Raw genomic sequence first — 23904 nt, 5'->3', positions numbered from 1 at the left:
GGGGACACAGTGGAGGCAGTGGATGTTGGTGTGTCTGCATGTGTGTGATGCTTGCGTGAGTGCCTATGGGATGTGTGGTGCTTATGTTTGCCAGAGCTTCCCTTGTGTGTTGAGGTGTGTGGATGCTGGTCTGAAGGTGTGCTTGGGATAGGCTGACGTAGAGGGGATTGGGTCTAGGTGGAGGAAGTTGGAGGGGGAGGCTAGACACAGGGGCAATGGCTGCCATCAGTGCTGAGGCCAGAGTCTGAAAAGCTCACTGAAGGGCCGCCTGACCAGAATGAATGCCCTCCAGGAATGCATTTGTTTGTTGCAACTGCCTCTCTACACCCTGGATGGCATTCAAAATGGTAGACTGCCCAACAGTGAGGGACCTGAGGAGGTCAAGGGCAGCAGGGGTGACTGGGGCAGGGCCTGAGGTGCCTGGTGCGAAGGTGATGCCCACCCTCCTGGGTGAGCGGGCACGGGACAAAGGCTGAGGGGCTGCTGGGAAGGCGGTGCTGGTAGGGGGGGTGGCAGCTGTACCTGTAGATGCGGGGCACAGATGTTGCTGCCACCACAAGGGAGCTCCCATCAGAGGATGAGTCCGTATCACTGGTCTCCTGTCCCCGCCGTGGAGCTCCCCTCGCCCTCCGTCCCACTGGTGAACTCGAGTCTGTTGTCTCGCCCTCCAGGGCCATTTGGGATGCAGCTCCCTCCTGCTCCGGTGCCACTGCTCCTCCACCTGATGATGCTAATGCACACAAGAACAGGGAGACCACAAAAAGGGGAGGATGACAGAAGAAAGACATGTTGAGTGCATGCATTACCGTTGGCGGACACGACAGGCACAGAAGCCCCCTGCACTACGCCGCACACTTGGAGTCCACTGTTCAATCCCTGGGACATGGCCTACAAGGCTATGGCCGACATCTGCATACATGGATGACACAGAAGCCTGACTAGGTGTACTTGGCACTGTACACAGGTGGGGTGGAGTGCCACAGGGTCTGCCAGAAGAAGGGGACCTAACTAGCACACTCGCCCTGGCCTAGGGAAAGCCACAGCCCAACTCCCCCAGCCAGACACCTCCACTGCGCACAAAATCAGCAGAATGAGAGTGTACTCACCCCCTTGTGGCTGCTTTGATGCCCTCAAGCACCCATCCAACTCCGGGTACGCCACCGCCAGGATCCTGAACATCAGGGGGGTCATGGTGCGACGGGCACCCCTCCCACGTTGGGAGGCCATCCCCAGCTGGGCCTCCGCCGTCTTCATGCTCCAGCGGCGAATGTCCACCCATCTCTTACGGCAGTGGGTGCTCCATCTGTGGCAGACCCCCAGGGTCTGGACTTCCTTGGCGATGGCACGCCAAATATCCTTTTTCTGGTGGACGCTGACCTACATGAATTGTACAGGGAGAAAAGGAAAGTTATTACCAAGTGCACCGTCACAGTCTTTGGCCCCCATCCCTACCCTTGCCATGTGGCACATGCACTCACCGTCGTTTCATGCACGCCTCAATCTCCCCCCCCAACTTTCATCCACCCCACTCCACACAGGCATAGCCCATACAGCATGCTCCCAGTGTACTTACCTGTTTGTCTGGAGGACCGTAGAGTAGCGTGAACTGGGGGAGGACCCCATCCACCAGTTTCTCCAACTCCTCCGATGTGAAGGCAGGGGCCCTTTCCCCAGACGCACGAGCCATTGTCTCTTCCAGACTGAGGTCACAGCAGCACTTGCAGTGTAGGTCCTCTCCTGTCGAAGATCAGGTATCGAGTGATTGAACAGATAGAAAATGGCGGTCACGTATGCGGCGGTGCGTACCGTCACCGCCGGTGTACATTCTCATTGGCCCCTGGGACCCATAGGGTCCAATGTTAACCAATGCAGAATTGCGCCACGGTCTGCGACCGCCTACCACGACGATGTACAACGCCAGCGCAGTTACCTCACATCCCATTGTCCCACTTTACCGGTCAGGCAGCCGCCATTTCAGGGGCCCACATGGCTTAATTTCTAACTGTGTCACACCTCATACAGGCCAAATTTCGGATTAGGATTCGTGTTCTGCGTAAGCTGTGGGTACGTACCTCTGAGTTGGTTGATTCTGTGCTCGCTGTTGTCCTTCATAGGCACCGTCCGCTGGGAAATGTGAGGAGATGGCGGCATCCTCCGGTGTACAGACCGCTGGTGGACCTGTCGACAATGGAGGAAAGACATGTGATCATCACCTACAGACTTGATCGTGCCACAATCCAGGAACTGTGTGCCCAGCTGGAGCCAGACCTGATGTCAGCTATCCGCCATCCCACAGGAATCCCCCCTCAAGTGCAGGTGCTGTCAGTACTGCATTTCCTTGCAAGTGGGTCATTTCAAACAACAGTGGCCATAGCATCAGGGATGTCCCAGCCTATGTTTTCCAACGTGTTGTCCAGAGTGTTGTCTGCCCTGCTGAAACACATGCGGAGCTACATCGTTTTCCCTCAGGTGGAGGATTTGCCTACAGTGAAAAGTGATTTCTATGCCCTGGGACATATCCAACATCATAGGTGCCATTGATGGGACACATGTGGCCTTGGTTCCCCCCGCAGGAGTGAACAGGTGTGCAGAAACCGGAAGAGTTATCATTCCATGAATGTGCAGATGGTGTGTTTGGCCGACCAGTACATCTCCCATGTGAATGCCAAATTCCCTGGCTCAGTGCATGACGCTTACATCATGCGGAATAGCAGCATCCCGTATGTGATGGGTCAACTACAGAGGCACCGTGTGTGGCTATTAGGTGAGCACCTGGAAGCAAGTCAGTGGGAATGGTTGTCTGGGTCTGGGGATATCCCTACAGGTTAGTGTGTGTCTAACAGTTGTCCCTCGCCATTTGCAGCTGACTCTGGTTACCCCAACCTGTCATGGCTACTGACCCCAGTGAGGAATCCCAGGACAAGGGCAGAGGAACGCTACAATGAGGCCCATGGGCGTACTCAGCGGATTATAGAGCGGACCTTTGGCCTCCTGAAGGCCAGGTTCAGGTGCCTCCATATGACAGGTGGATCCCTATTCTACTCACCAAAGAAGGTGTGCCAGATCATCGTGGCCTGCGGTATGCTTCACAACTTAGCTTTGCGACGACAGGTGCCTTTTCTGCAGGAGGATGGTCCAGATGGCGGTGTTGTTGCAGCTGTGGAGCCTGTGGACAGTGAAGACGAGGAAGCAGAAGAAGAGGACATGGACAACAGGAACTCGGTGATCCTGAAATATTTCCATTGAGACACAGGTAAGAATACAAACATGCTTATTACATGTACTTTAACACTACTACCTCTCTACTGTCTGTCGTTTTCACCCAGTGTATGGTCACTGATTTGTCACTTTCACTTACGATTTCACAGATGTGGGTCCCACTGTGTGACATCTGCTTTGTTTCCTCATGTACTAGAGCTGTGTGCCATAGGTATGTTGACATTACATTTGAAAGATCATTTTGACACTGTAATTGCTAATACACTATTTCGAAATCACAGACTGACTCCAGATTGTTTTGTGCTTCAAGGGTGTTTATTTAAGTGCTCAATATTGGAGGGGGTTGTAAAATGGTGAGGGGTGATGGTGGAGGAATGTCCATGGCGGAGTCCAGTCTATTAGTCTCACAGGTGCATTGCCCAAATGGGCATAGGAAGTGGAGCTGGGGCAGTTTGAGGATGGACAAGGTGACAAAGTGGGACAGAAGGATGACAGTCAGGGTGGTCTCATTTCTTGGCGGGGGTCTTGGCATTGTTCTCTGTCTTTGTCCTGGATCTCAGGGACCGTTTGCGGGGTGGTTTACCCTCTGCAGGGGGTGGGGTGCTGGTGTGGTGGTCCTGTGGCGGTGCCTCCTGTCCACTAGCGCCGGCAGAGGTGGTGGCCAGTTCATCGTCCAGGCTAGTGTCCGGGGCTCCTTGTTGTGCCACAGTGTCCCTCCTGGTGTTGAGTACTTCCTTCAGCACCCCTACGATGGTGCCCAGGGTGGAATTGATGGATCTGAGTTCCTTCTTGAAGCCCAAATACTGTTCCTCCTGCAGCCGCTGGGTCTCCTGAAATTTGGCCAGTACCGTTGCCATCCTCTCCTGGGAATGGTGGTAGGCTCCCATGATGTTGGAGAGGGCCTCGTGGAGAGTGGGTTCCCTTGGCCTGTCCTCCCCCTGTCGCACAGCAGCCCTCCCAGTTCCCCTGTGTTCCTGGGCCTCCGTCCCCTGGACCGTGTGCCCACTGCCACTGCCCCCAGGTCCCTGTTGTTGTTGGGGTGATGGGTTAGCCTGGGTTCCCTGTAGTGGTGGACACACTGCTGATTGACGTGTCCTGGGGACAGAGGTATGGGCCCGCTGGGTGGGTGCTGTGCTGGTGTTTCCAGAGGGGGGAAGCTCTGTGGTGGCCTGTGACTGTGTGAGGGGAACCAACTGTCCAGATGTCCCCGATGGGCCGGGCTGGTCATCTAGATCCAGTTGGACAGAGCTGCTGTCATCACTGTGGGCCTCTTCTGTTGGTGGTGTGGACATGTGTGGACCCTCCTGTCCGGTGACATTGGGTAGGGGTCCTGCAGGGGTATAAAAGGATGTTTATTACATCTGTGTGTGGCATGGTGTGCAATGGGTGGGTGACCGTGTACCCCAGTGCTTGCATTCTTGTGTGGGACCTTGTGTGATAATTTTTTAGGGGTGTTTGTGGGTATGTGCAGTGGCCATGCATTGGTGATTGTTGTCCATGCTTTGTAGTTGCATGCAGGGCTTGGTGTTGGGATGGGTGGGTTGTGATAGTGGGACATATGTGAGGAGTTGGAGTGATGGGGGTGGGGGTGAGGGTGGGGGTATGTGATAGCATGCAGGTAGGGTGGGGGATGTAATAGTTAAGATTTGACTTACCAGAGTCCATTCCTCCATCTACTCCTGCGAGGCCCTCAGGATGCAGAATCGCCAAGACCTGCTCCTCCCATGTTGTTAGTTGTGGGGGAGGAGGTGGAGGTCCGCCGCCAGTCCGCTGAACTGCAAGGTGGTGTCTTGAGACCACAGAACGCACCTTCCCCTGTAGGTCGTTCCACCTCTTCCTGATGTCATCCCTTTTTCTTGGGTGCTGTCCCACTGCATTGACCCTGTCCACTATTCTTCGCCATAGCTCCATCTTCCTAGCTATAGAGGTGTGCCGCACCTGTGATCTGAATATCTGTGGCTCTACCCAGACGATTTCCTCCACCATGACCCTGAGCTCCTCCTCCGAGAACCTGGGGTGTCTTTGTCGTGCCATGGGGTGGAGTGGGTGATGTGTGGGGTGGTGTGTGTAGTGATAAGTGGGGTGATATGTAGTGGTGTGTTGTGTGAGGTGCGTGGAAGTTATGTGGGTGATGGTATTGTGTGCCTGTGGATGCTATTGTTCTTTCTGGTGGTGTCTCTCTCTGACCTTCTGTTGCAATTGTTGACGTAAGGGTTTGTGGGTGATGTGGGTCTGTGTTTTATATTGTACTGAGTGTGTGGGAATGGTGTGTGTATGTGTATCAGGTGTGTGTATTTCGAATTGTCCAATGTGGTGGTGTTTTGGAGATGTATGTGTATTTTGAGCACGGCGGTGTGTGCCGCCAATGAAATACTGCAGTTGAAAGACCGCCACGTGGATTCGTGGGTCGTGATAGTGTGGGCGTATTTCTGTTAGCGTGACGGTGGAGGTTTTGTTTTCGCCAGTTTATCACTGACCTTTGGTGTGGCTGACTTGTGTGGGTGTCTGAATTTTGGCGGATTCTGAGCAGTGGGTCATAATGACCGTGGTGGAATTCCGCTGCCGCGGCGGTGTGTTGGCGGTCTTCTGCACGGCGGCAAGCTGCTTTTACCGCCAATGGTGTAATGAGGGCCTTAGTGTCATATTTAGCCAACTTTAATCGGCTGTTCGCCAAGACATCCTGGCCTGAAGAAAAATAAGCGGCCTTGTTCTACAAGGGACTCAAAGAGGAGATAAAAAATATCCTAGCTCAAATAGACCCACAGCCGACAGACTGTCAAGAATTGATAAACCTTGTCTTGAGGCTTGATCATCATTTAACAGAACGAAAAGGAACACGCAAAAAGACTGAAAAATATTCCTGGCATGTTCACGATAATAGAACTCCGAAAGAAAAAACGCTGGAACCGATGGAAATTGGAACCATCAGGAGACCTTTGACAAAAGACGAAAAGGATCTACGTAGAAAGAATGGACAATGTCTCTATTGAGGGTGCAAGGGTCATTTTGCCAAAGAATGTCCAATCAAACCAAAGAGCAAACGAGGTCCAGTTCAGAAGGTTGCAGCCAATGCACAAGTCGAGACGGAAAACTAAAGCACCCAAGATGCAGAGAAGGGTTGCTCTTGGGTGTCACAGTGGACCCTTCACAATCTAGACATCTCAAACTGGGTCTAAAAGTTCAGGCAAAGAAAAATACCTATTTCAAGAACGATCTAGTCGATTCTGGGGCTACCGGGAACTTTGTTGACGCCCAATTGGTTCGTGCATGTGGGATCCCATGTATTGAAAAAAAGGCCCCAGAAATCATCCAGGCAGTCGATGGAAAACTCTTGACTGGAGGTCCGGTAACTCTTCAGACTGTCCCCTTGTCGGTGATTTGTGAAGATAAGAATCAAAGAAAGAAACATAATGAGAAACTCATCCTTGACGTGATCCATGCTCCCCAGTATGGAATTATCCTTGGCTTACCATGGTTAGCTCATCACAATCCAGAGATTAATTGGGAAGAACGAAAGGTTGTGTTTTCATCTGCGCTATATAAAGAACAATGCCTCCAAAAGTTACAAGTATCACTCTTACATAGCCACTGCCGCGGAGAAAGAAGTTAAATTGCCCAAACAGTATTCATCTTACGAAGATGTATTAGATGAGAAAGAAGCAGAGAACTTACCTCCTCATAGATCTTATGACTGTCAAATTGATCTAGTTCCAGGTGCGATACTTCCCAACTGTCGTGTATCTGCCCTGTCAGAACATGAAAATCAACATTTATGAAAGTATCTAGGTCAATTCTTGGAGAAGGGTTTCATTCGCCCTTGTAAGTCTCCTGCAGCTTCTCCTTTGTTTTTTGTTCTGAAGGCAAATGGAGAACTTCAAATTTGTATTGACTATAGGGGATTGAACAAAGTCACCATCAAGAATAAGTATCCTTTGCCCCTAATTCCGGTCTTGCTGGAACAAGTAAAGAAAGCAAAAATCTACACGGAGCTTGATCTTCGAGGTGCTTATCATTTGGTCAGAATGAGAGAGGGCGACGAATGGAAAACAGCGTTCAAGACAAGATATGGCCTCTTTGAATACACCGTCATGCCTTTTGGTCTGTGTAATGACGTTCTTAGAGAGTACCTCGACATATTTGCCATAGTCTACATCAATGACATTTTGATCTACTCAGACAATGAAAATAAACATGTCCAACATGTCAAGAAAATTCTTGCAGCCCTTTGAAAGCACCATTTATATTGCAAACTAACCAAGTGTGAGTTTCATGTTACCACAGTTGAGTTTTAGGGGTTATCCTTACCCCTCAAGGTATGGTGATGGCAGGAAAGAAAGTAAAGGCCGTATCTGATTGGCCCACCCCAAAGACTGTTCGTGATGTACAAAGTTTCCTGGGGTGTGAAAAATGTTACCCGAGGTTCATAAATCATTTCTCCCAGACAGTGGCTCCAATCACTAAGCTATGAAGAAAGAAGGAGAAATGTGTATGGTCCCCAGAAGCTGACCAAGCCTTTTCAACTTTGAAGGAAGCTTTCTTCACTGCCCCAGTCTTGACTCATCCTGACGCGGATCGACCCTTCATAGTGGAAGCTGATGCTTCAGATGTGGCACTAAGAGCAGTCTTGTCGCAACGAAACAAAGATACTGGTCAACTTCATCCTGTAGCTTACATGTCTCGGAAGTTGAACGAAGCTGAACAGAACTATGTCATTGCTGAAAAAGAGCTTCTGGCGATTCGTGATGCCTTTAAAGCATAGAGACTTCATTTGTTGGGTGCCAAATACACTGTCACGGTATATACTGACCATCGCAATATTCAGTTCATGAGTTCCGCCAGACTTTTGACTCCTCGGCAATTACGCTGGATGCTGTTTTTTTGCCGAATTTGATTTTGTGGTAACTTTCCGGCCTGGTACAGACAATCGCAAAGCTGACGCCTTGTCCCGCCAAGAGTCTACCACGTTGCCTTCAGTTCAAACCTCCAGAGCTATCATTGCTCCAGACAAAGTCCTATATATCATAAAAACTGAAGATTTCTTTAAAGACATCCGCAATTCTTTCACTGTTGAGAAATGGCAGACATGGGCCCAAGCAGATCCCAAAAGGTCAATCAAGCAAGGATTACCTTTTCATGACGCTCGTTTGTTCGTGCCCACTACCAAACTTTGCAAGATAGTGTTTCGTTGGTTGCATGTTATACCTATGGCAGGTGATCCAGGTCCTCCTAAAACTCTTGAATTAATCCAACGCTGGTTTTGGTGGCCTACCCTAACAAAAGATGTAAAAGCGATGGTTAACAACTGTGAAGTCTGTGCTCGCACTCAAACAAGTCATTCAAAATCGAAAGGGTTGTTGCATCCACTCCCAACTCCAAGTCGTCCTTGGGAGCACATTTCTTTAGACATTATTACCGGTCTACCAGTGGTTCAACAACATTCAGTAATTCTGGTGGTAGTAGATAGTTTCACGAAATATGGACATTTCATTGCCTGTAAGAAATTACCCACCTCCAGTGAACTGGCAACTATTTTACTGAATAGGGTGGTTCGTTATCATGGACTGCCGAAAATGATCCTCTCCGATCGGGGGTCACAATTTGCCTCCAATTTCTGGAAGACATGGTGGAAAACACTCCAAGTGACATCTACACTATCTACTAGCCGCCATCCTCAAACAGATGGTCAAACGGAGAGACTAAATCAGACTTTGAAACAATACCTATGTGCTTACGCTGAAAAAGCACTTCATTCTTGGACATCAATGCTCTGATTAGCTGAGTTAGCCTACAATAACTCATTCCACACTTCTACGGGTGTTACACCTTTTTTTGGCTATCATCCTGACACATTGCCCATCACAATCCCTCAAGAAAGTTCTCTTACTCCAGCTGTGTCAGAAACCATTCAACATTTGCATCAAACCCAGAAATTGATTCAACAGCATTTAGAAAACGCCAAACAAAAATACAAAAAGCATTATGACAAGAAACATTGTGAGGGACTGCAGTATCAACCAGATGATAAAGTGTGGCTTTCCACAAAACATATGGACTTCAAGAAGAAGCACATGTTCAACCCCAAATTAATAGGTCCTTCAGCAAATCAATCCTGTGGCCTATAAACTGCAATTGCCAAGATCATTACGTATTCATCCAGTGTTCCACACTTCCCTTCGCCATCATCCAGCTCCAGTTCTAGTACAGGGGGAAGTAGAATACGAAGTCAAGAAAGTGTTGGATTCTAAACTGAGAGGGCGTAACCTATGGTACTTCATCTCATGGAAAGGTTATGGCCCTGAAAGTAACTCATGGGTTTCCGCATCTGATATCTATGCTCCAGTACTTGTGAGGCGTTTTCATCGTCTCAATCCAGACAAACCAGGCCCTAGAGCACATCTGGGAGAGGGGAGTACTGCCAACATCAGGGCAGTGCGCGCTCTACGGGTGACTAGAATGTAAAAACCTAACAATACTGTTCACATGTAATATACTGCTGCAGGCTTTCAGGCTGTGTCAGGGTGTGGTCCCCTTCCAGGGCCTTCTATAAGCTTTCCCTGTAGCATGCCTGGGTGTGATTGGTGGGCTGGGCTAAGACTCTATAAAAGGGAGCCAGCCCAGCTCCACGTGCTCACTATTCAGAGGTCCCGGTGCAGAGCAGCAGCAACTTCCTGAGCTCCTGTTCCGGTGGCCTACTTTGATCTTCCAGGCCTTTGCCCTTCATTTACATTGGTGATCCTTGATCAGGGCGGTAAGACGGAGGTCGGGCTGGGCCCCCAATCGCGTTTTGGAAGACATCCGAGTTCTTGGGCCTAATTTTCATGTTGAGAGATTTTACCTTGTGTTTGTGAATGTGCAATGGGTTTTTCTGGCATTTACATGTGAATATTCGAATCGGCAAGACGCGCAATTCGTTACTCGTGCTTTAACCCTTGATTTTCATTGTGCGCTACCATTTCTTGGCAGTTACATGGTGGCATTCAAATCGGCAAGACGCGTGATTCGTTTCTCGTGTTTTAACCCTTGATATTCATTGTGCGCTACCATTTCTTGGCAGTTTCATGGTGGCATTCGAATCGGCAAGACGCGCGATTCGTTCCTCGTGCTTTAACCCTTGATATTCATTGTGCGCTACCATTTCTTGGCAGTTTCATGGTGGCATTCGATTCGGCAAGACGCGCGCTTCGTTTCTCATGCTTTAACTCTTGATATTCATTGTGCGCTACCATTTCTTGGCAGTTACATGGTGGCATTCGAATCGGCAAGACGCGTGATTAGTTTCTCGTGTTTTAACCCTTGATATTCATTGTACGCTACCATTTCTTGGCAGTTACATGGTGGCATTAGAATTGGAAAGATGCGCAATTCATTTCTCGTGTGTAATTCATGTTTTTCATTGTACGCTACCATTTCCTGACATTCATATGGTGACATTCGAATCGGCAAGTCGCGCGATTCTTTTTCTTGTGTCTAATTCATGATAATCATTGTGTGTTACCATTTCATGACATTTATTGGCTGACATTCGAATCGACAGAACGCGCGATTCATTACTTGTGTTGAATTCATGCTATTCAGCGAGCGTTACCATTTCATGGCATTTACTTGTGGGTGCTTGAATCGGCAATACGTGCAATTCATTTCTTGGATTTAAAATCACGGTGTTCATTATGCACTACCACTTCATGGCATTTACTTGGTGGCTTTCGAGTTGGCAAGTCGCATGATTTATTTCTCGAGTCTAATTTATGTTACTCATGGTGCACAATCATTCCATGGTATTTACAACCTTTGTGAAAATCTGCAATGTGCGCAATTCATGTTCCGGCAATTTTTGTGAATACAAAAAAATGCTAGAGTTCTAGATGTAATGTTGTATGTACATAATAAGATTCTCAAACACTATTCATATGATGGTTTAGAAATCATTCATATTATTTCCTGATCCTCATGCAAAAGATAATACTTGAATTTGAAAGTGGCATTTAACCTTTCTTGATTCCCTCACAGGTATCCAGTCATCTTGAAGCCTAGTTATTTAAATCTATGCTTAGGTTGTCCATGTTTTCAGAATGACAATGCTTAGAGTCATAACCTAGTACTGATTAATATGATATAATTTTAATATTGTGTGTTTTAACCTTTTTGATTCCTACAGGTCTCCTTCCCAGCTGTTCCCTTCCTAATCCCCTTTTCCCCACTTGGACTTTCTTAGACTCTGTGACAATTCTAATCAGAGTATTGGAGCTGTCTTGTGGTGGAAGTGTTGGGAATGTGCACAGACCCCGAGGATCTGGTGACTCTGACAATTTGGTTGTGATTATCTGTTACACCAATGTGTGTTATAGAATCAACAGCATGCAAATGTATACACATCATACATATGTATGTATGTGTGACAACAGTGTATCTACATATATATGGCAGTCAGTACTATGCAGGAGTCATGGTATGTGATTGTCAATTGTGTTCACTTATGTACTGTGTGTAGTTGTCTTACAGAGCATCACATTTCAGACGACATACACAGCTCAGGCATTGTTGATGATGGCTGATGAATGTTATTTAGCAAATGTTACCCGACAACTGTCTTCATATGTTGATCTTAAGTAAATGGATGACTTGTGTGTGGACTACACATATGTCTGACATGTGTCCATATTTGGTACATACTGTGATTCCCACACTCTGCCTACATTCCAACCATATCATGTATTGAACACAATAGACAGTTGAAAGTCATTACATTTGGCATTGCATTAACAATTTTTGTGTGGTAGACCTGCAGCCTTAGCCGCATATGTTCTCATCCATTTTGATGTGCATTCCACTGACGTGCCCGCCCAAAGTGTGAGGTCATGTGTACCCTGTGACAGGATTGGGCCCCATGGCAGTGGCAGGAGTGATTTCCATGGATGTACTGGCTCCATTTCTCCCATTGCTTATCATACCTGGGGTAATCATGTTGACTATTGTCACCAATGATGTCTCCCCTTTGTCACACATGCTCCATGCACCCATTGCAACTCTCACACTGAGATGTGTTGGTGATCTGTGAAAACATTACAGTCTCACCGTATTTTGATATCTACTGCCTTGTGTGTGGCCCCTTTTTTACCTCATGTTTAGACATGTTGAAGTTGTGTGAGATGAGCTAGTGTTGTACAAGTTGGCAAGGTGGATGTAATTAATATGTTGTGGTCCATAGATTGTGTCCTTCAGTTGTCACATTCAAGTGATGAGGCTAATTGTGATGTGTGTGATGGTAGCAGGTCATTCTTACGCTTCACATGCGATGTTGCTACAGTACTCTTCAGATTACTGTTTGTGACATGATCCCTGAGGTTAGACACATAATCCTGAGGTATATGTTTTAGAGATTGAAGACACCAAAGCTGTATTGTGTGAATAAGTGAGTTGTTTATTGACAAAATTTACAAGGTAAGTTACATGATTATTAAGTGAGGAAGTTCTGTACAATGTGCAGTCTGCGGCATATCCCAGCAGCTGTGTTGTGATCTTTCCCCCTCATTTTCTTCTCCACCATCCTCCTCCTCAGGCAGGTCATCAACCTGCTCGTATAATGGTATGTTCATCCGCACACATATGTTGTGCAGGATAGCACAAGTCAATATGATCTTGCACACCATTTGTGGGGCATATAGGAGGCTGCCTCCTATGATATCCAGACACTTGAATCTGGACTTCGGGATGCCAAATGTCCTCTCCACAATGGTCTGTGTCCTCTGATATCCCTCATTAAATGCACGCTCCGCTGCTGTGCTTGGGTTTTAAAATGGGTTAATTAGCCATGGCTGTATGCCATACCCTGGTCTGCTGCAAAAGATTAAGGGAGTAAGTTGTTGTTAGGGTTTGCAACAGGTTTGTCATGTAGCATGGCAGTTAATATTTTGAGTTGGTTGTGACTCATATGTGTTTGTGGTATGCCGTGAGTTCCTATCCTTGTGTAATGTCTCCTCAACACTGGGTTGTTGTACATGACAATCTTGTGTTTGGCTCATGGACCTGGTACATATGATTTGGATTCCAAACTGAGGGTCATGATGTATGCACCATGTGTTGTTAGTGCACCTTTGTATCAGTGTGCCATCACTAGAGGGGACATGACACATCCCCACAACACAATGGGGTCAGATGTGGTGGCAACATGGTAGCACTACAGAGCCTGGACATTCCATCCCTTTTGACATGTAACATTGCAGATGATGTGCCACACTTAGGGCTTTTGAAATTGGCAAGTGTCAATGCACAACACGTCTTCCAACTTGGCTGCCCTGTCCTGCATCATTTAGACTATGCAAGAATGTCCCATGTGTGACATATTACTGAGCAACCTTTTGTTGTCCACTGCGACAATTGCTCATACGCAGCCGTGCACCTACACTGCCTACCTTGCACCAGGGTACTTGGCTATCTGCCTTGTAAAGGTGGATGTATCTGTGCAATAAGAGACACTGCCCTATACATATGCTGTTTGGATGGCCATTTGACTCTTTCTGTGTGTGCAGCAGTATGCAGCGTCCATTGGTGGCAAATTCATCTGAGTTCAGAGCACAGTCTACTTCCTTATTGCAACCTGCATACAGCACCCCTGGGGTGGTGTTTGTTCTTGGCACTGCCTGAGGTTTAAGGTGACAGTTACATCTGAGTCAGCATCATCCTGCTATGTATCTTGTGGTGACAGACCTGCAGCAACACACATTGCATACCCCTTCCACACTACACACAGCATGGGAGGGTGGCCTATTTACAATGTGGCTTCCAGTCATTATGAATTGGTCATCTGCCAAGTTGTACATACAGTGCAGGCCATGACAATGACACTGTGGGCTTTTACATGGGTCCCTTGGTGATCCTGAGTGGCAGCTAATGTTTGCGTCAGCCATGACATGTCCAAGGGTGTATATCCCATTGTCACAGGATGATCAGCATAACTACCAGTGTCTCTCCTATCTTCCAACAAATGTATCAGCATTTATACTGTCGACACATGCACAGTGCAGGCTATGGGATGGAGCTCAGCTATTTAGCACATGTGTCCCTTGGCACAGTGCATGTGAAGTCAGTGATGTCCTTTTCTCACCTACAGGGTCCCATAATGGCATCCATGATCTGTAGTGTCTGACAGTGACTCTGCCCCATGGTATGCCATTTATTGTATCTAGTACAGACATGATGGTGTTGTGAGTCAGTGAGTGTTGCATGTGAGGTGGCACTAGAGTAGGTGTGGTACCACTTATCACACATAGAATGTGATGGGCTTTGATCGTGTATTCCTATGTGTGTGAGTCAATGCATCAGGTAGATGTCTTTGCACACTACTGGTAATTCAGGTATGTGTTGATGAGATGTAGTTGGTATATGCACAAGTTGTTATTTCATGTTTGTTGTGGCAGTGATTTGCACGGCATGATTTGAGGGATCTGTGCCTATATGGAACTTACATGACATGGGCATGGTGTATGCCATTGACATGTCTGTGTTATTCTTTGTTTGTTGTATTATGTGTGAAGTGCACATAGTAGGCAACCTGCGGGCACTTGTAGTGGTCTGTGTAGTTATTCTGTTAGCAGAGGGTACATTTCTGCAGCTGTCCTTCCCGTGGTGTGCCTGTCAACTTGTGGCTGTGTTACGTACATGTGGGTGTATGTGTTTGTGGTGTGCACTGAGTGTGCTGAACTGCAACATGGTGCATATGTGTTGTTAGCTGCACATCTGTGTTACTCTGGCGATGTGTTAATGTAGTGGTGTGTGTCTTGTGTGTCCCGCGGGGTTGGTGTGTTGTGTGTATATTGCTAGGTTTGTTGACTTACCTACAAGTAGGCCATTTCCGAATTCTCCATACTGGAATTGTTCATTGATCCTGCTGTGGTGGAATATATATGCATCATGGACACTCCCAGAATACTTTGCCAAAATGTTAATGAATAGTCCCCAGTGGTCCACTATGCCCCGCACATTTATTGAATGGGTGTGCTTCCGATTCCTGTATAAGTGCTCGGTTGTTGCAGGTGGTACGAACCGGACATGAGTGCAGTCAATTGCCCCGAGCACATGCAGGAAGCCATGGATTTGATAAAAATCCTGTTTGTTCTCCTGCTACTTTTGCTGTGTGTTGGGGAAGCTGATGTAGCGGGGTGTCAGGGAGATTATGGCATCTGACACCTTAGGCAGGAATGCAGAAAAGGACGCCTGTGAGACTCCAGCAACCAGGGCACCCGTTGTCTGAAAGGAACCACTTGCCAGCATGTGCAGAACAGCAAGCAGCTTTGTCATTGGTGGTATGTTGTGTGGGGTCTGCAGGCAGGCTGATATTTGTGGCTTAATGTGCTGCAGCGGTTGTAATATGGCTTGCAGATTGAGTCTAGGTCCTAGGGGGGCGTGTCCAAGATGGCGACCGGGTCGGACGCATAAGCTGCAGCTCCGACCCGGCCTACAACTAAAATCCTGAAAAAACAACGCCGGGTGGGTGAAAACGATCCCTACCCGGTTTGGAAGCCAGCGTGGCGGTGGCGAGGGCGTGCACGGACCCGGAGGAGCTGACCGGGCTGTCCAGTGCGACCCGAGGGATCCTAGCATCGCCGCTCTCGGCCGCGCTGCTGCGCGGCCGCTCGAGGAGACGCCCGAGCGATTCCAGGCTGGGGATCGGAGGCGGCTGGAGCCGCCCTGGTATGCGGATCGTGTAGCTGCTCGAAGAAGAGCCGGGGCGGCCCCGGGCTGAAAATTGGAGGCGGCTTGAGTCGCGCTGACCGCGAAACACGTGGCCGCTCGGAGAGGCGCCTGGGCGGACCCGGGCTGAAGGCCAGAGGCGGCCGGAGCCGGGCTGGCTACGAATCGCGGTGCCCTAGGAAGATCGTGTGTAAGAGACTCGCATGTAAAGACGTCCCGCTACGAGAGTGAGGGCCATCCGTCCCTGACTGTAATACTGGTGAGACAGAAGCGAGTGGGCGCGCGGCCCCGGGGGGTCTGATTGGGACATATGCCGCAATTCAAACCTGAATGTGGACTGCAGCGTGACACCAGGTCGATTGTTCGCGCAGGGAGGCACCAGGGTGCTGATGACCTTAAAAAAAAAAAATAACAGTTGACTGATTTAACCTCGAATAACAAAAATGGCTGGGAAACAATAGGCTCGAATCTCGAGGAGCCCCGTTTTGCCGTGCTCACACTAGAGGGATACTGAACGGCCTGAGCAGCGTACCCCACAGTCTTGCTGGATCCCTAAAAAGGATAGGTAGACCTCTAGACGGTAGACCAATGCTCGGAATGCCTCTGCACACATAGAAGCATAGATTTTAAAAGAGCGTAAAAAGGACGTGTTGGATCCTGAATAGGCGATAGCAATGTGAGAAAGTGATGGATCAAAGTAATTAAGGCATGGAAAGAAAAATAGTACCTACTAGGCAGTTTGCAGAAGCTCCGTTGCTATAATAGCGCAGAAATAAACAGTAATAAAGTCGGTCCTTGGTAGTGCCGTACGGTGAGTGTGCGGTGAGAGGAGGAAAGTAAACTACCTGACGTCTACAGGCATTGGGCGTACTCAGCGCCAGAGATAAACTGTCGATAATCTCTGTGTCACAATCAAACAATACTAAGCTGAATTCAGAGTTCAACAATAACTTTAAACGCGAATCACCTGATGGGAAAGCCAAAGACCCCACGTGTGCCACCTGAAAACATGGACCCAACTAAAATGCCTCCATCATCTGAGACCACAGTCACGCACCAAACCCTTCAAGATCTAAAAGAGACACTGCAAAAGCACTCAACACAATTTGAAAAAGTGTTGCAAGCTATACTGGATACCAAAACAACTCTGGAAGCGAAAATTGGCTCAATCGCAGAAGATGTTAACTTGCTTCGGGCGGATCAACAGGTGCTGGCGGAAAAGCTCGCCGAGCTTGAAAAAGATACGTCACACCTCACACCAGACATGTCAACAGTTAAATCCCAATTAAGTGTTATAACAACAGAAGTCGAGACACTCAAGCGAAGAGCCGAAGAAGCTGAAAGCAGATCGCGCCGGAATAACATCCGATTCGTTGGATTCCCAGAACGAGCCGAAGGCCCAAACACAGAACTCTTTATTGAAAAGTGGCTGACTGAAACGGTGTTCAAGAAGAATGTTCCGAAGTTCTTTTCGGTGGAGCGCGCCCACAGGATACCAGGCAGACCCCCGCCACCAGGTGCCTCTCCACGCCCCCTAATAGCAAAATTATTGAACTATCGTGATAGAGACCTTATATTACAACTATTTCGTAAATTTAACCCAATGCACTTTGAGAACACACAAATAACCGCTTACCCGGACTTCACAATGGAGGTACAAAAGAAACGTAACTCATTCTACCGGATCAAGGAGCGTCTCAGAGAACACAATATTAAATATTCTCTGCTGTTCCCAGCTAAACTCCGAATACAAGATTCCTCCCGTACTTTATTCTTTACTACTCCTGAAGATGCATGGACATGGCTTCATGCAAAAGGCCTAGCTGACCCTCCATCTCCTATTGATAAAAGTCTACCCCAGAGAAATAAGCACAAACCTCGCAGTAAACAAGGCGGCAGACCTTCCCCTGAACAATCTCGAGCTGAGAGATCGCATCTGTTACAATCCGCGCAACGCTTTGCCAATGTGTCACCGACACATTACTCTGAGCAATCAGAAGCCGAACCTGATCTAGAGTTAAATTCAGACTCCACGGAAACTGACCGGGGTCCAGTCCTCACTCCACGCGCAGCTGATGACATTTGTTAAAAACTTGCTACCAGATACAGGATACTATACAACCTGCTGTCCTTGGTTGGGCACTGTCGTTGTTTGAAATAGAATAAACCCTCCCGGGGAAATGTGTGCCCGCCCCGCCGCTGCTTAGATCTGGCAACGTTTATAACATACGTAAAATAGGCCGGTTCTACATCATTCAACTACCCGTAGCCATGGAACACCCTCCGCACTATAAGGACTGTTACCCCAAGATGACAAGTTCTGTCACCCCCTTGTTCATATCATATCCGCTACTGTTGTTAAATATAGCGGATCTTGTAGTTGTAGCAGAACGTTCAGTTTTATTGTTATTCGTATTGACATGTATTAATTACAGAGCGTCACACCATAATGTAAACTACAAAAATAAGTCACATATCTCAGGAGCCGGGAAGCTAGTTGTAGGGTATAGATATCAAAGCACAAAGAAAATTTGGGCATACATAACCACAGGTGGTAACCCCACCAAATATCTAACTCAAATTCCATGTCATCCCAAAATAAGAGCTATGCTACTCAATATAAAATCTTAACATGGAATGTAAAGGGCATGGCTTCCGCAAATAAAAGACAACGGATTTATACATACCTTAGGCGGCACCAAATACATATTGCCATGTTGCAAGAGACCCATTTGGATAAATCCTTGCTTGCACTAACTAAAACAAAGTGGAAGGGTCAATTACATGGAACTACCTTTTCGTCATATGCCAGAGGGGCTGGAATCTGGATAGCCCCAGGGGTCCCATATGTTGTGCTCCGTATACAGTGCGACCCAAATGGGCGGTACGTAATTTTAGAGGGCGCGTTAGATGGCGACCCATTAGCCCTGATAACCTTATACTCCCCTAATACAAACCAACGTGAGTTTCTTAGGACAATGGGCAGCAGCCTGCTCAGGGATCCTGCAATCGATACCATATGGGGCGGAGATTTCAACGGTGTTATTGATATCCTAAAAGATCGCTCCACCCCCCCACTTGAACAAGCCCCTGCTAAGCGAGCATCGCTTGATTTGATGGAATGGGCTGCCAATAACAGGTTAACTGAAATATGGAGAACCTCTCATCCCACTTCACGCGAATACTCGTTCTATTCACCAGTACACAAACTCTACACTAGGCTAGATATGTTTTTCACTACGTCTAACATAATCCCAAAGGTGACTACATCTGGGTACTTAGCCCGCACTATATCAGATCACAATCCACATTACTTAACGCTGATCTGGGGTTATACCCATGCTCGCATCCCAACGTGGCGCTTACAGACAGACGCCTTGACTGACCCCCCTTTTAATACAGAATTAGCATCATGCCTGTCGACCTATTTCTCTCTTAATAAGAATACAACGGCAACTCGAGCTACTGAATGGGATGCCCATAAAGTAGTAGTCAGAGGACATTGTCTGGCAGCATCAGTGGGCATTAAGAAAATGCTGTCCTCAGAATTATTAAAACTGGAAGCCAAAATACGCAAGGCGGAGATAGAGGCCTCAATAAATAAAACACCGTCAGAAACACTTATATCATTGAAAGCTAAGTATAGAGAAGCAGACAACAGTCTTGGCAGACATGACTATAGGCACTTTAAAACAAGACAACACGCAGAGGGAGACAGATCGGGCAGACTATTGGCATGGTTGGTACGACAAACACCGGAATCATCGCCGATAGGGGCCATCAAGTTACAAACAGGAATAGTAGTCAACACTCAGGCCGACATCAATAAGGCATTCTATACATACTATAATGCGCTATATCAATCCTCTACTTCTCCCACAGAACAGCAACTGGCTGAATTTCTCACACAGATTCCCCAAAATTCGAACATTGTCAACAATGCTGATATTCTAGACGGCCCTATTACTATTGAAGAGCTTCGTTTAGCTCTATCTCAAATGGCGCGAAGTAAGACCCCAGGCACTGATGGCTTACCACCAGAATATTATAACTCGCATAGCACTCACCTGCTACAACCCTTGGTAGAGGTGTTTAATGAAGCGCGGAATAGAGAACAGTTACCAGACTCTATGAGGGAAGCATTAATAGTGGTGCTACCAAAACCGGGGCGAGACCCTACGGACGTTAGATCATATAGACCGCTCTCCTTGTTGAATACTGATTGCAAACTTTTGGGAAAAATCCTAGCAAATAGGTTGCTCCCCCATGTAGCAAGCTTGATACATCCCGATCAGTCGGGATTTATCCCGGGTAGAAACACTTTTATTAATATAAGACGCCTAATCCGCATCATGCATAACACCACTGATCCAGAGAGTGTGACTGTATCACTTGATATCGAGAAGGCGTTTGATACGCTGGGCTGGAAATACCTATTTAGCGCACTCAAAACGTTCGGATTTCGGAATGGCTTCATCAGTTGGATTACCACATTATACTCCAAACCAACAGCCCGAGTTAAAACAGGTCGGGTAGTATCAGAAGCCTTTCCTGTGAATAGAGGAACCAGACAAGGATGCCCGCTATCACCATTGCTATTTGCAATAGCTATGGAACCACTTGCCATTAAGCTTAGGAAATATGCACATAAATGGGGCATAAGGGAGTTCGATACATATCATATAATTTCCTTGTATGCAGATGACGCCCTGATATACTTACGCAACCAATCTGACTCATTACCCAAGATAATGCATATATTAGATAGGTTCGCTCTTATATCTGGCCTACGAGTGAACTGGACTAAATCCTGTATCTTCCCCCTTACTTGTTTGCCCCCTGAGCAACAAGCACCTCCCTCTATAGACCATTTACCTTGGTCGTACCAAACCTTCAAGTATTTGGGTGTACAGGTGTATCATTCTATGGCAGACCTAAGGGAAGGTAACCTAGACAGATTGCTCCGCTCCACCCGAGGCTCCCTGGAATTTTGGAGCTCCTTGCCATTATCACCCATGGGCCGGATAGCAATAGCCAAGATGCTAATACTGCCGAGATTCTTGTATTACTTCTCAGCACTCCCGTTGGCCTTGCCACGTTCTTTTTTTCATAAAGTTCATTCCCTCCTAACTGACTTACTCTGGGGCCGAGACAGACGCAGGGTAGCCCTAAACATCACGCAATATCCACAAGAAGAGGGAGGCCTGGGCATGCCGAACCTCGAGCTCTATTATGCAGCAGCCCAACTTCAGTGGGTCACTAAATGGCTCACTGAACCGTCTAACACAGAGGCTACAGCAATAATGGACTACATAAAACCCACACAGATATTGTCATGGCTATTAACAGGTCTTCCTCAACAACGACACAATACTCCCCTGCTTAGTGCGGCCAGACATTGCTGGAAGAGATATGTACAAGGAAAACTGCTACCTCCTCCCTATTCTCCCTTAATTCCAATATTACAGCTCCCGGGCTTTCACTCCCTATCCCTCTATCATGACACACGAATGGTTAATACTCTGAATACAGGGGACCTATATAACGAAACCAAAGCCATTTCGTTTGCAGATTTGACGGCGACAGGGGTAATGCAACCACAAGCTTTTTTGACATTCAATGCCATCAATTGTCTCCTACGCAACATATGGGGTTGCGGGCAAAATGAACCAAATGAATCCCTCCTACTTTCTGAAATTCTATCTATGGGGGAGGCAAAACATACTGTTACTAAATTGTACAAAATTCTCCTGACAAGAAATAGTAAAACCCTAACACAGGTCAAACTTCGCTGGGACTCCGCTCTTACTACACCATTAGCACAAAAAACCTGGGACACAGCCCTCACGTCGATTAAATCCGTATCTCGCAATTTTAGACTAAGATATACGCAATTTAATTATGTGCACCAGGCTTATCTTTCTCCAGCCCGCATTCAGAAAATATACATGGGAGCTAACTCCATATGTCCAAGATGTGCCGCTCCTGCGGCAACCTTCTATCACATGGTCTGGGAATGCAGCACGATCAATACAGGCTGGAACCAAATTGTAAATACAACTATAGACCTAACAGGACATCCGCTTATCCAGACTCCAGAATCCTGCTTGCTTAACATACGATACCGCGCAAAAAAAGACAAGCATATACACAAGTTTGCAGATCTAGCATTCGTGACATATAAACGCCTGATAGCTACACATTGGAAGGCCCCTGGCGCTCCTCCCCATTCACTTTGGTTACGTGACCTACATGATTATGCACTGGCGGAATCTCAAACCCTGAAGCAATCACAGTATGGAAGTCAATCAAGAGATGGGATTGAAAATTGGGATCTTTTTGTAGTCAGGATTGAAGCTAGGGATGACAAATATCCACCTTGAGGTACGCCGCTTAATAATTTTTAGATTACCTAAAAACATACACATTAATTGCGGCTGCCAAAAATAGATCCAAACTTTAACATTGCTAGGCCTAGTACATATCACATTTACCCTTTGAATGACCCATGATACAACGACACCTCTACACTAAAGAACACATGCGGAAGCACAACCCTTGAGATAAATATCGCTCTACGCTTCCCTCACCATCATGGACGTCAAAATACATATCTAATAATATCAATCATTATGTCAAATGTTAAATGTTGTGGAATGTTTATGGAAAGCCGGGGCATTGTAATAAAGTTATGCTGTGCAATGTAATGTACAATTGCTAGAAGATAGGTGAGTAATCACCAAAGCATATGTAATGTACTGCCATTTCCAAAACCTTGTTCATGTTAAGTTTAATAAACAGATTTAAAAAAAAAAAAAAAAAAAAAAAAAAAAAGAGTCTGTAGGTCCTAATTATGTCCAGGTCCCTGAGGCCAAGGAGTGTTTTCCTGTTTCTGAAGACCCTCTCCTGCCTTCTGCGTTGCCTTTGTGGACCGCATTGTCGTGGTGGTGAGTGCATGAGTTGTTGCTGTCCTCTGTGCCGTCTACCAAGCTGTATCATGATCATCTCCATCTTCTCCTGTGGGTTGTAATGTTGCTTCTGTGTGTTCTCCTTAAGTAGGGGTGTGTTTGCCTCATTTTAACACCTGCCCTGACCCAGGCATTAAACTTTGACACAAATCAGTGTTAACGTCACTTTTTGGGTCCACCTCCCACCCGTGCATTACTTTTGCCCGGGTGGATAAATATGGCGCTAGGGAGTTTGAGTAATTTTTTGGGACAGTAACACCTACCTTGGATCTCATTGACGCAATGAGGTTTCACACATCTAAAAAATGACATTAACACCAATATTTTGAAATTAGACATGTCTAGCGTCAAAATGTAAATGTGGCATTGAGTTTGTGCTGAATTAGCGTTAAAAAAAATGATGCTAATTCAGCACAAACAGAATATAAATATGCCCCTTAGGGTCTCATTTCTCTCTTTGCAGTCAACAGCTCTTACAATGCTGTAGCACAAAAAAACACCTCTGTTACGCCACCAAAATGGCTTCTGAAACTAAACTCTGCAATTTTCCCTTGAGGCTACATCCACAGGATCCACCTTGGGAAAAAGAGCTCTATTGCAGACTCCACACCTCACTACTCCTCCCTCTGCCAACATATGATATGCCTCCCTCGAACCCTTTATATCTGTGACACATGACTGTGGTCTCTTTGACGCCTCCTGTACACCTGTTTCCTATCATTCTAGCCCATTTATGTTACCTTCTTTGCATTCATCTACCCTGCTTGTGTCTCCCCATCCATGGAATAAAAGCATGGAAATTAGGGGTATGCACAATTTTGTGTCATTTGCCTTTGCGTGGTTAGACTAAAAGCATTTCAGGAGCATTCTCTTAAAAATCATACTGACACTGGCCACCAACAGGCACATTCAGAATAAAACAGCCTACGTATTGCATGCATGCAAATGCTATACTGTGGTTTGCTAGGGGACTTATAAAGCGCCTGGTGACCCATAGGCATCCCAGCACTAACAGAGAAAGAGAACCACT

The sequence above is a fragment of the Pleurodeles waltl genome, chromosome 5, assembly GCF_031143425.1.
Source record: "Pleurodeles waltl isolate 20211129_DDA chromosome 5, aPleWal1.hap1.20221129, whole genome shotgun sequence".
Lineage (NCBI taxonomy): Eukaryota > Metazoa > Chordata > Amphibia > Caudata > Salamandridae > Pleurodeles > Pleurodeles waltl.
Note: the sequence above shows the minus strand (reverse complement) of the source record.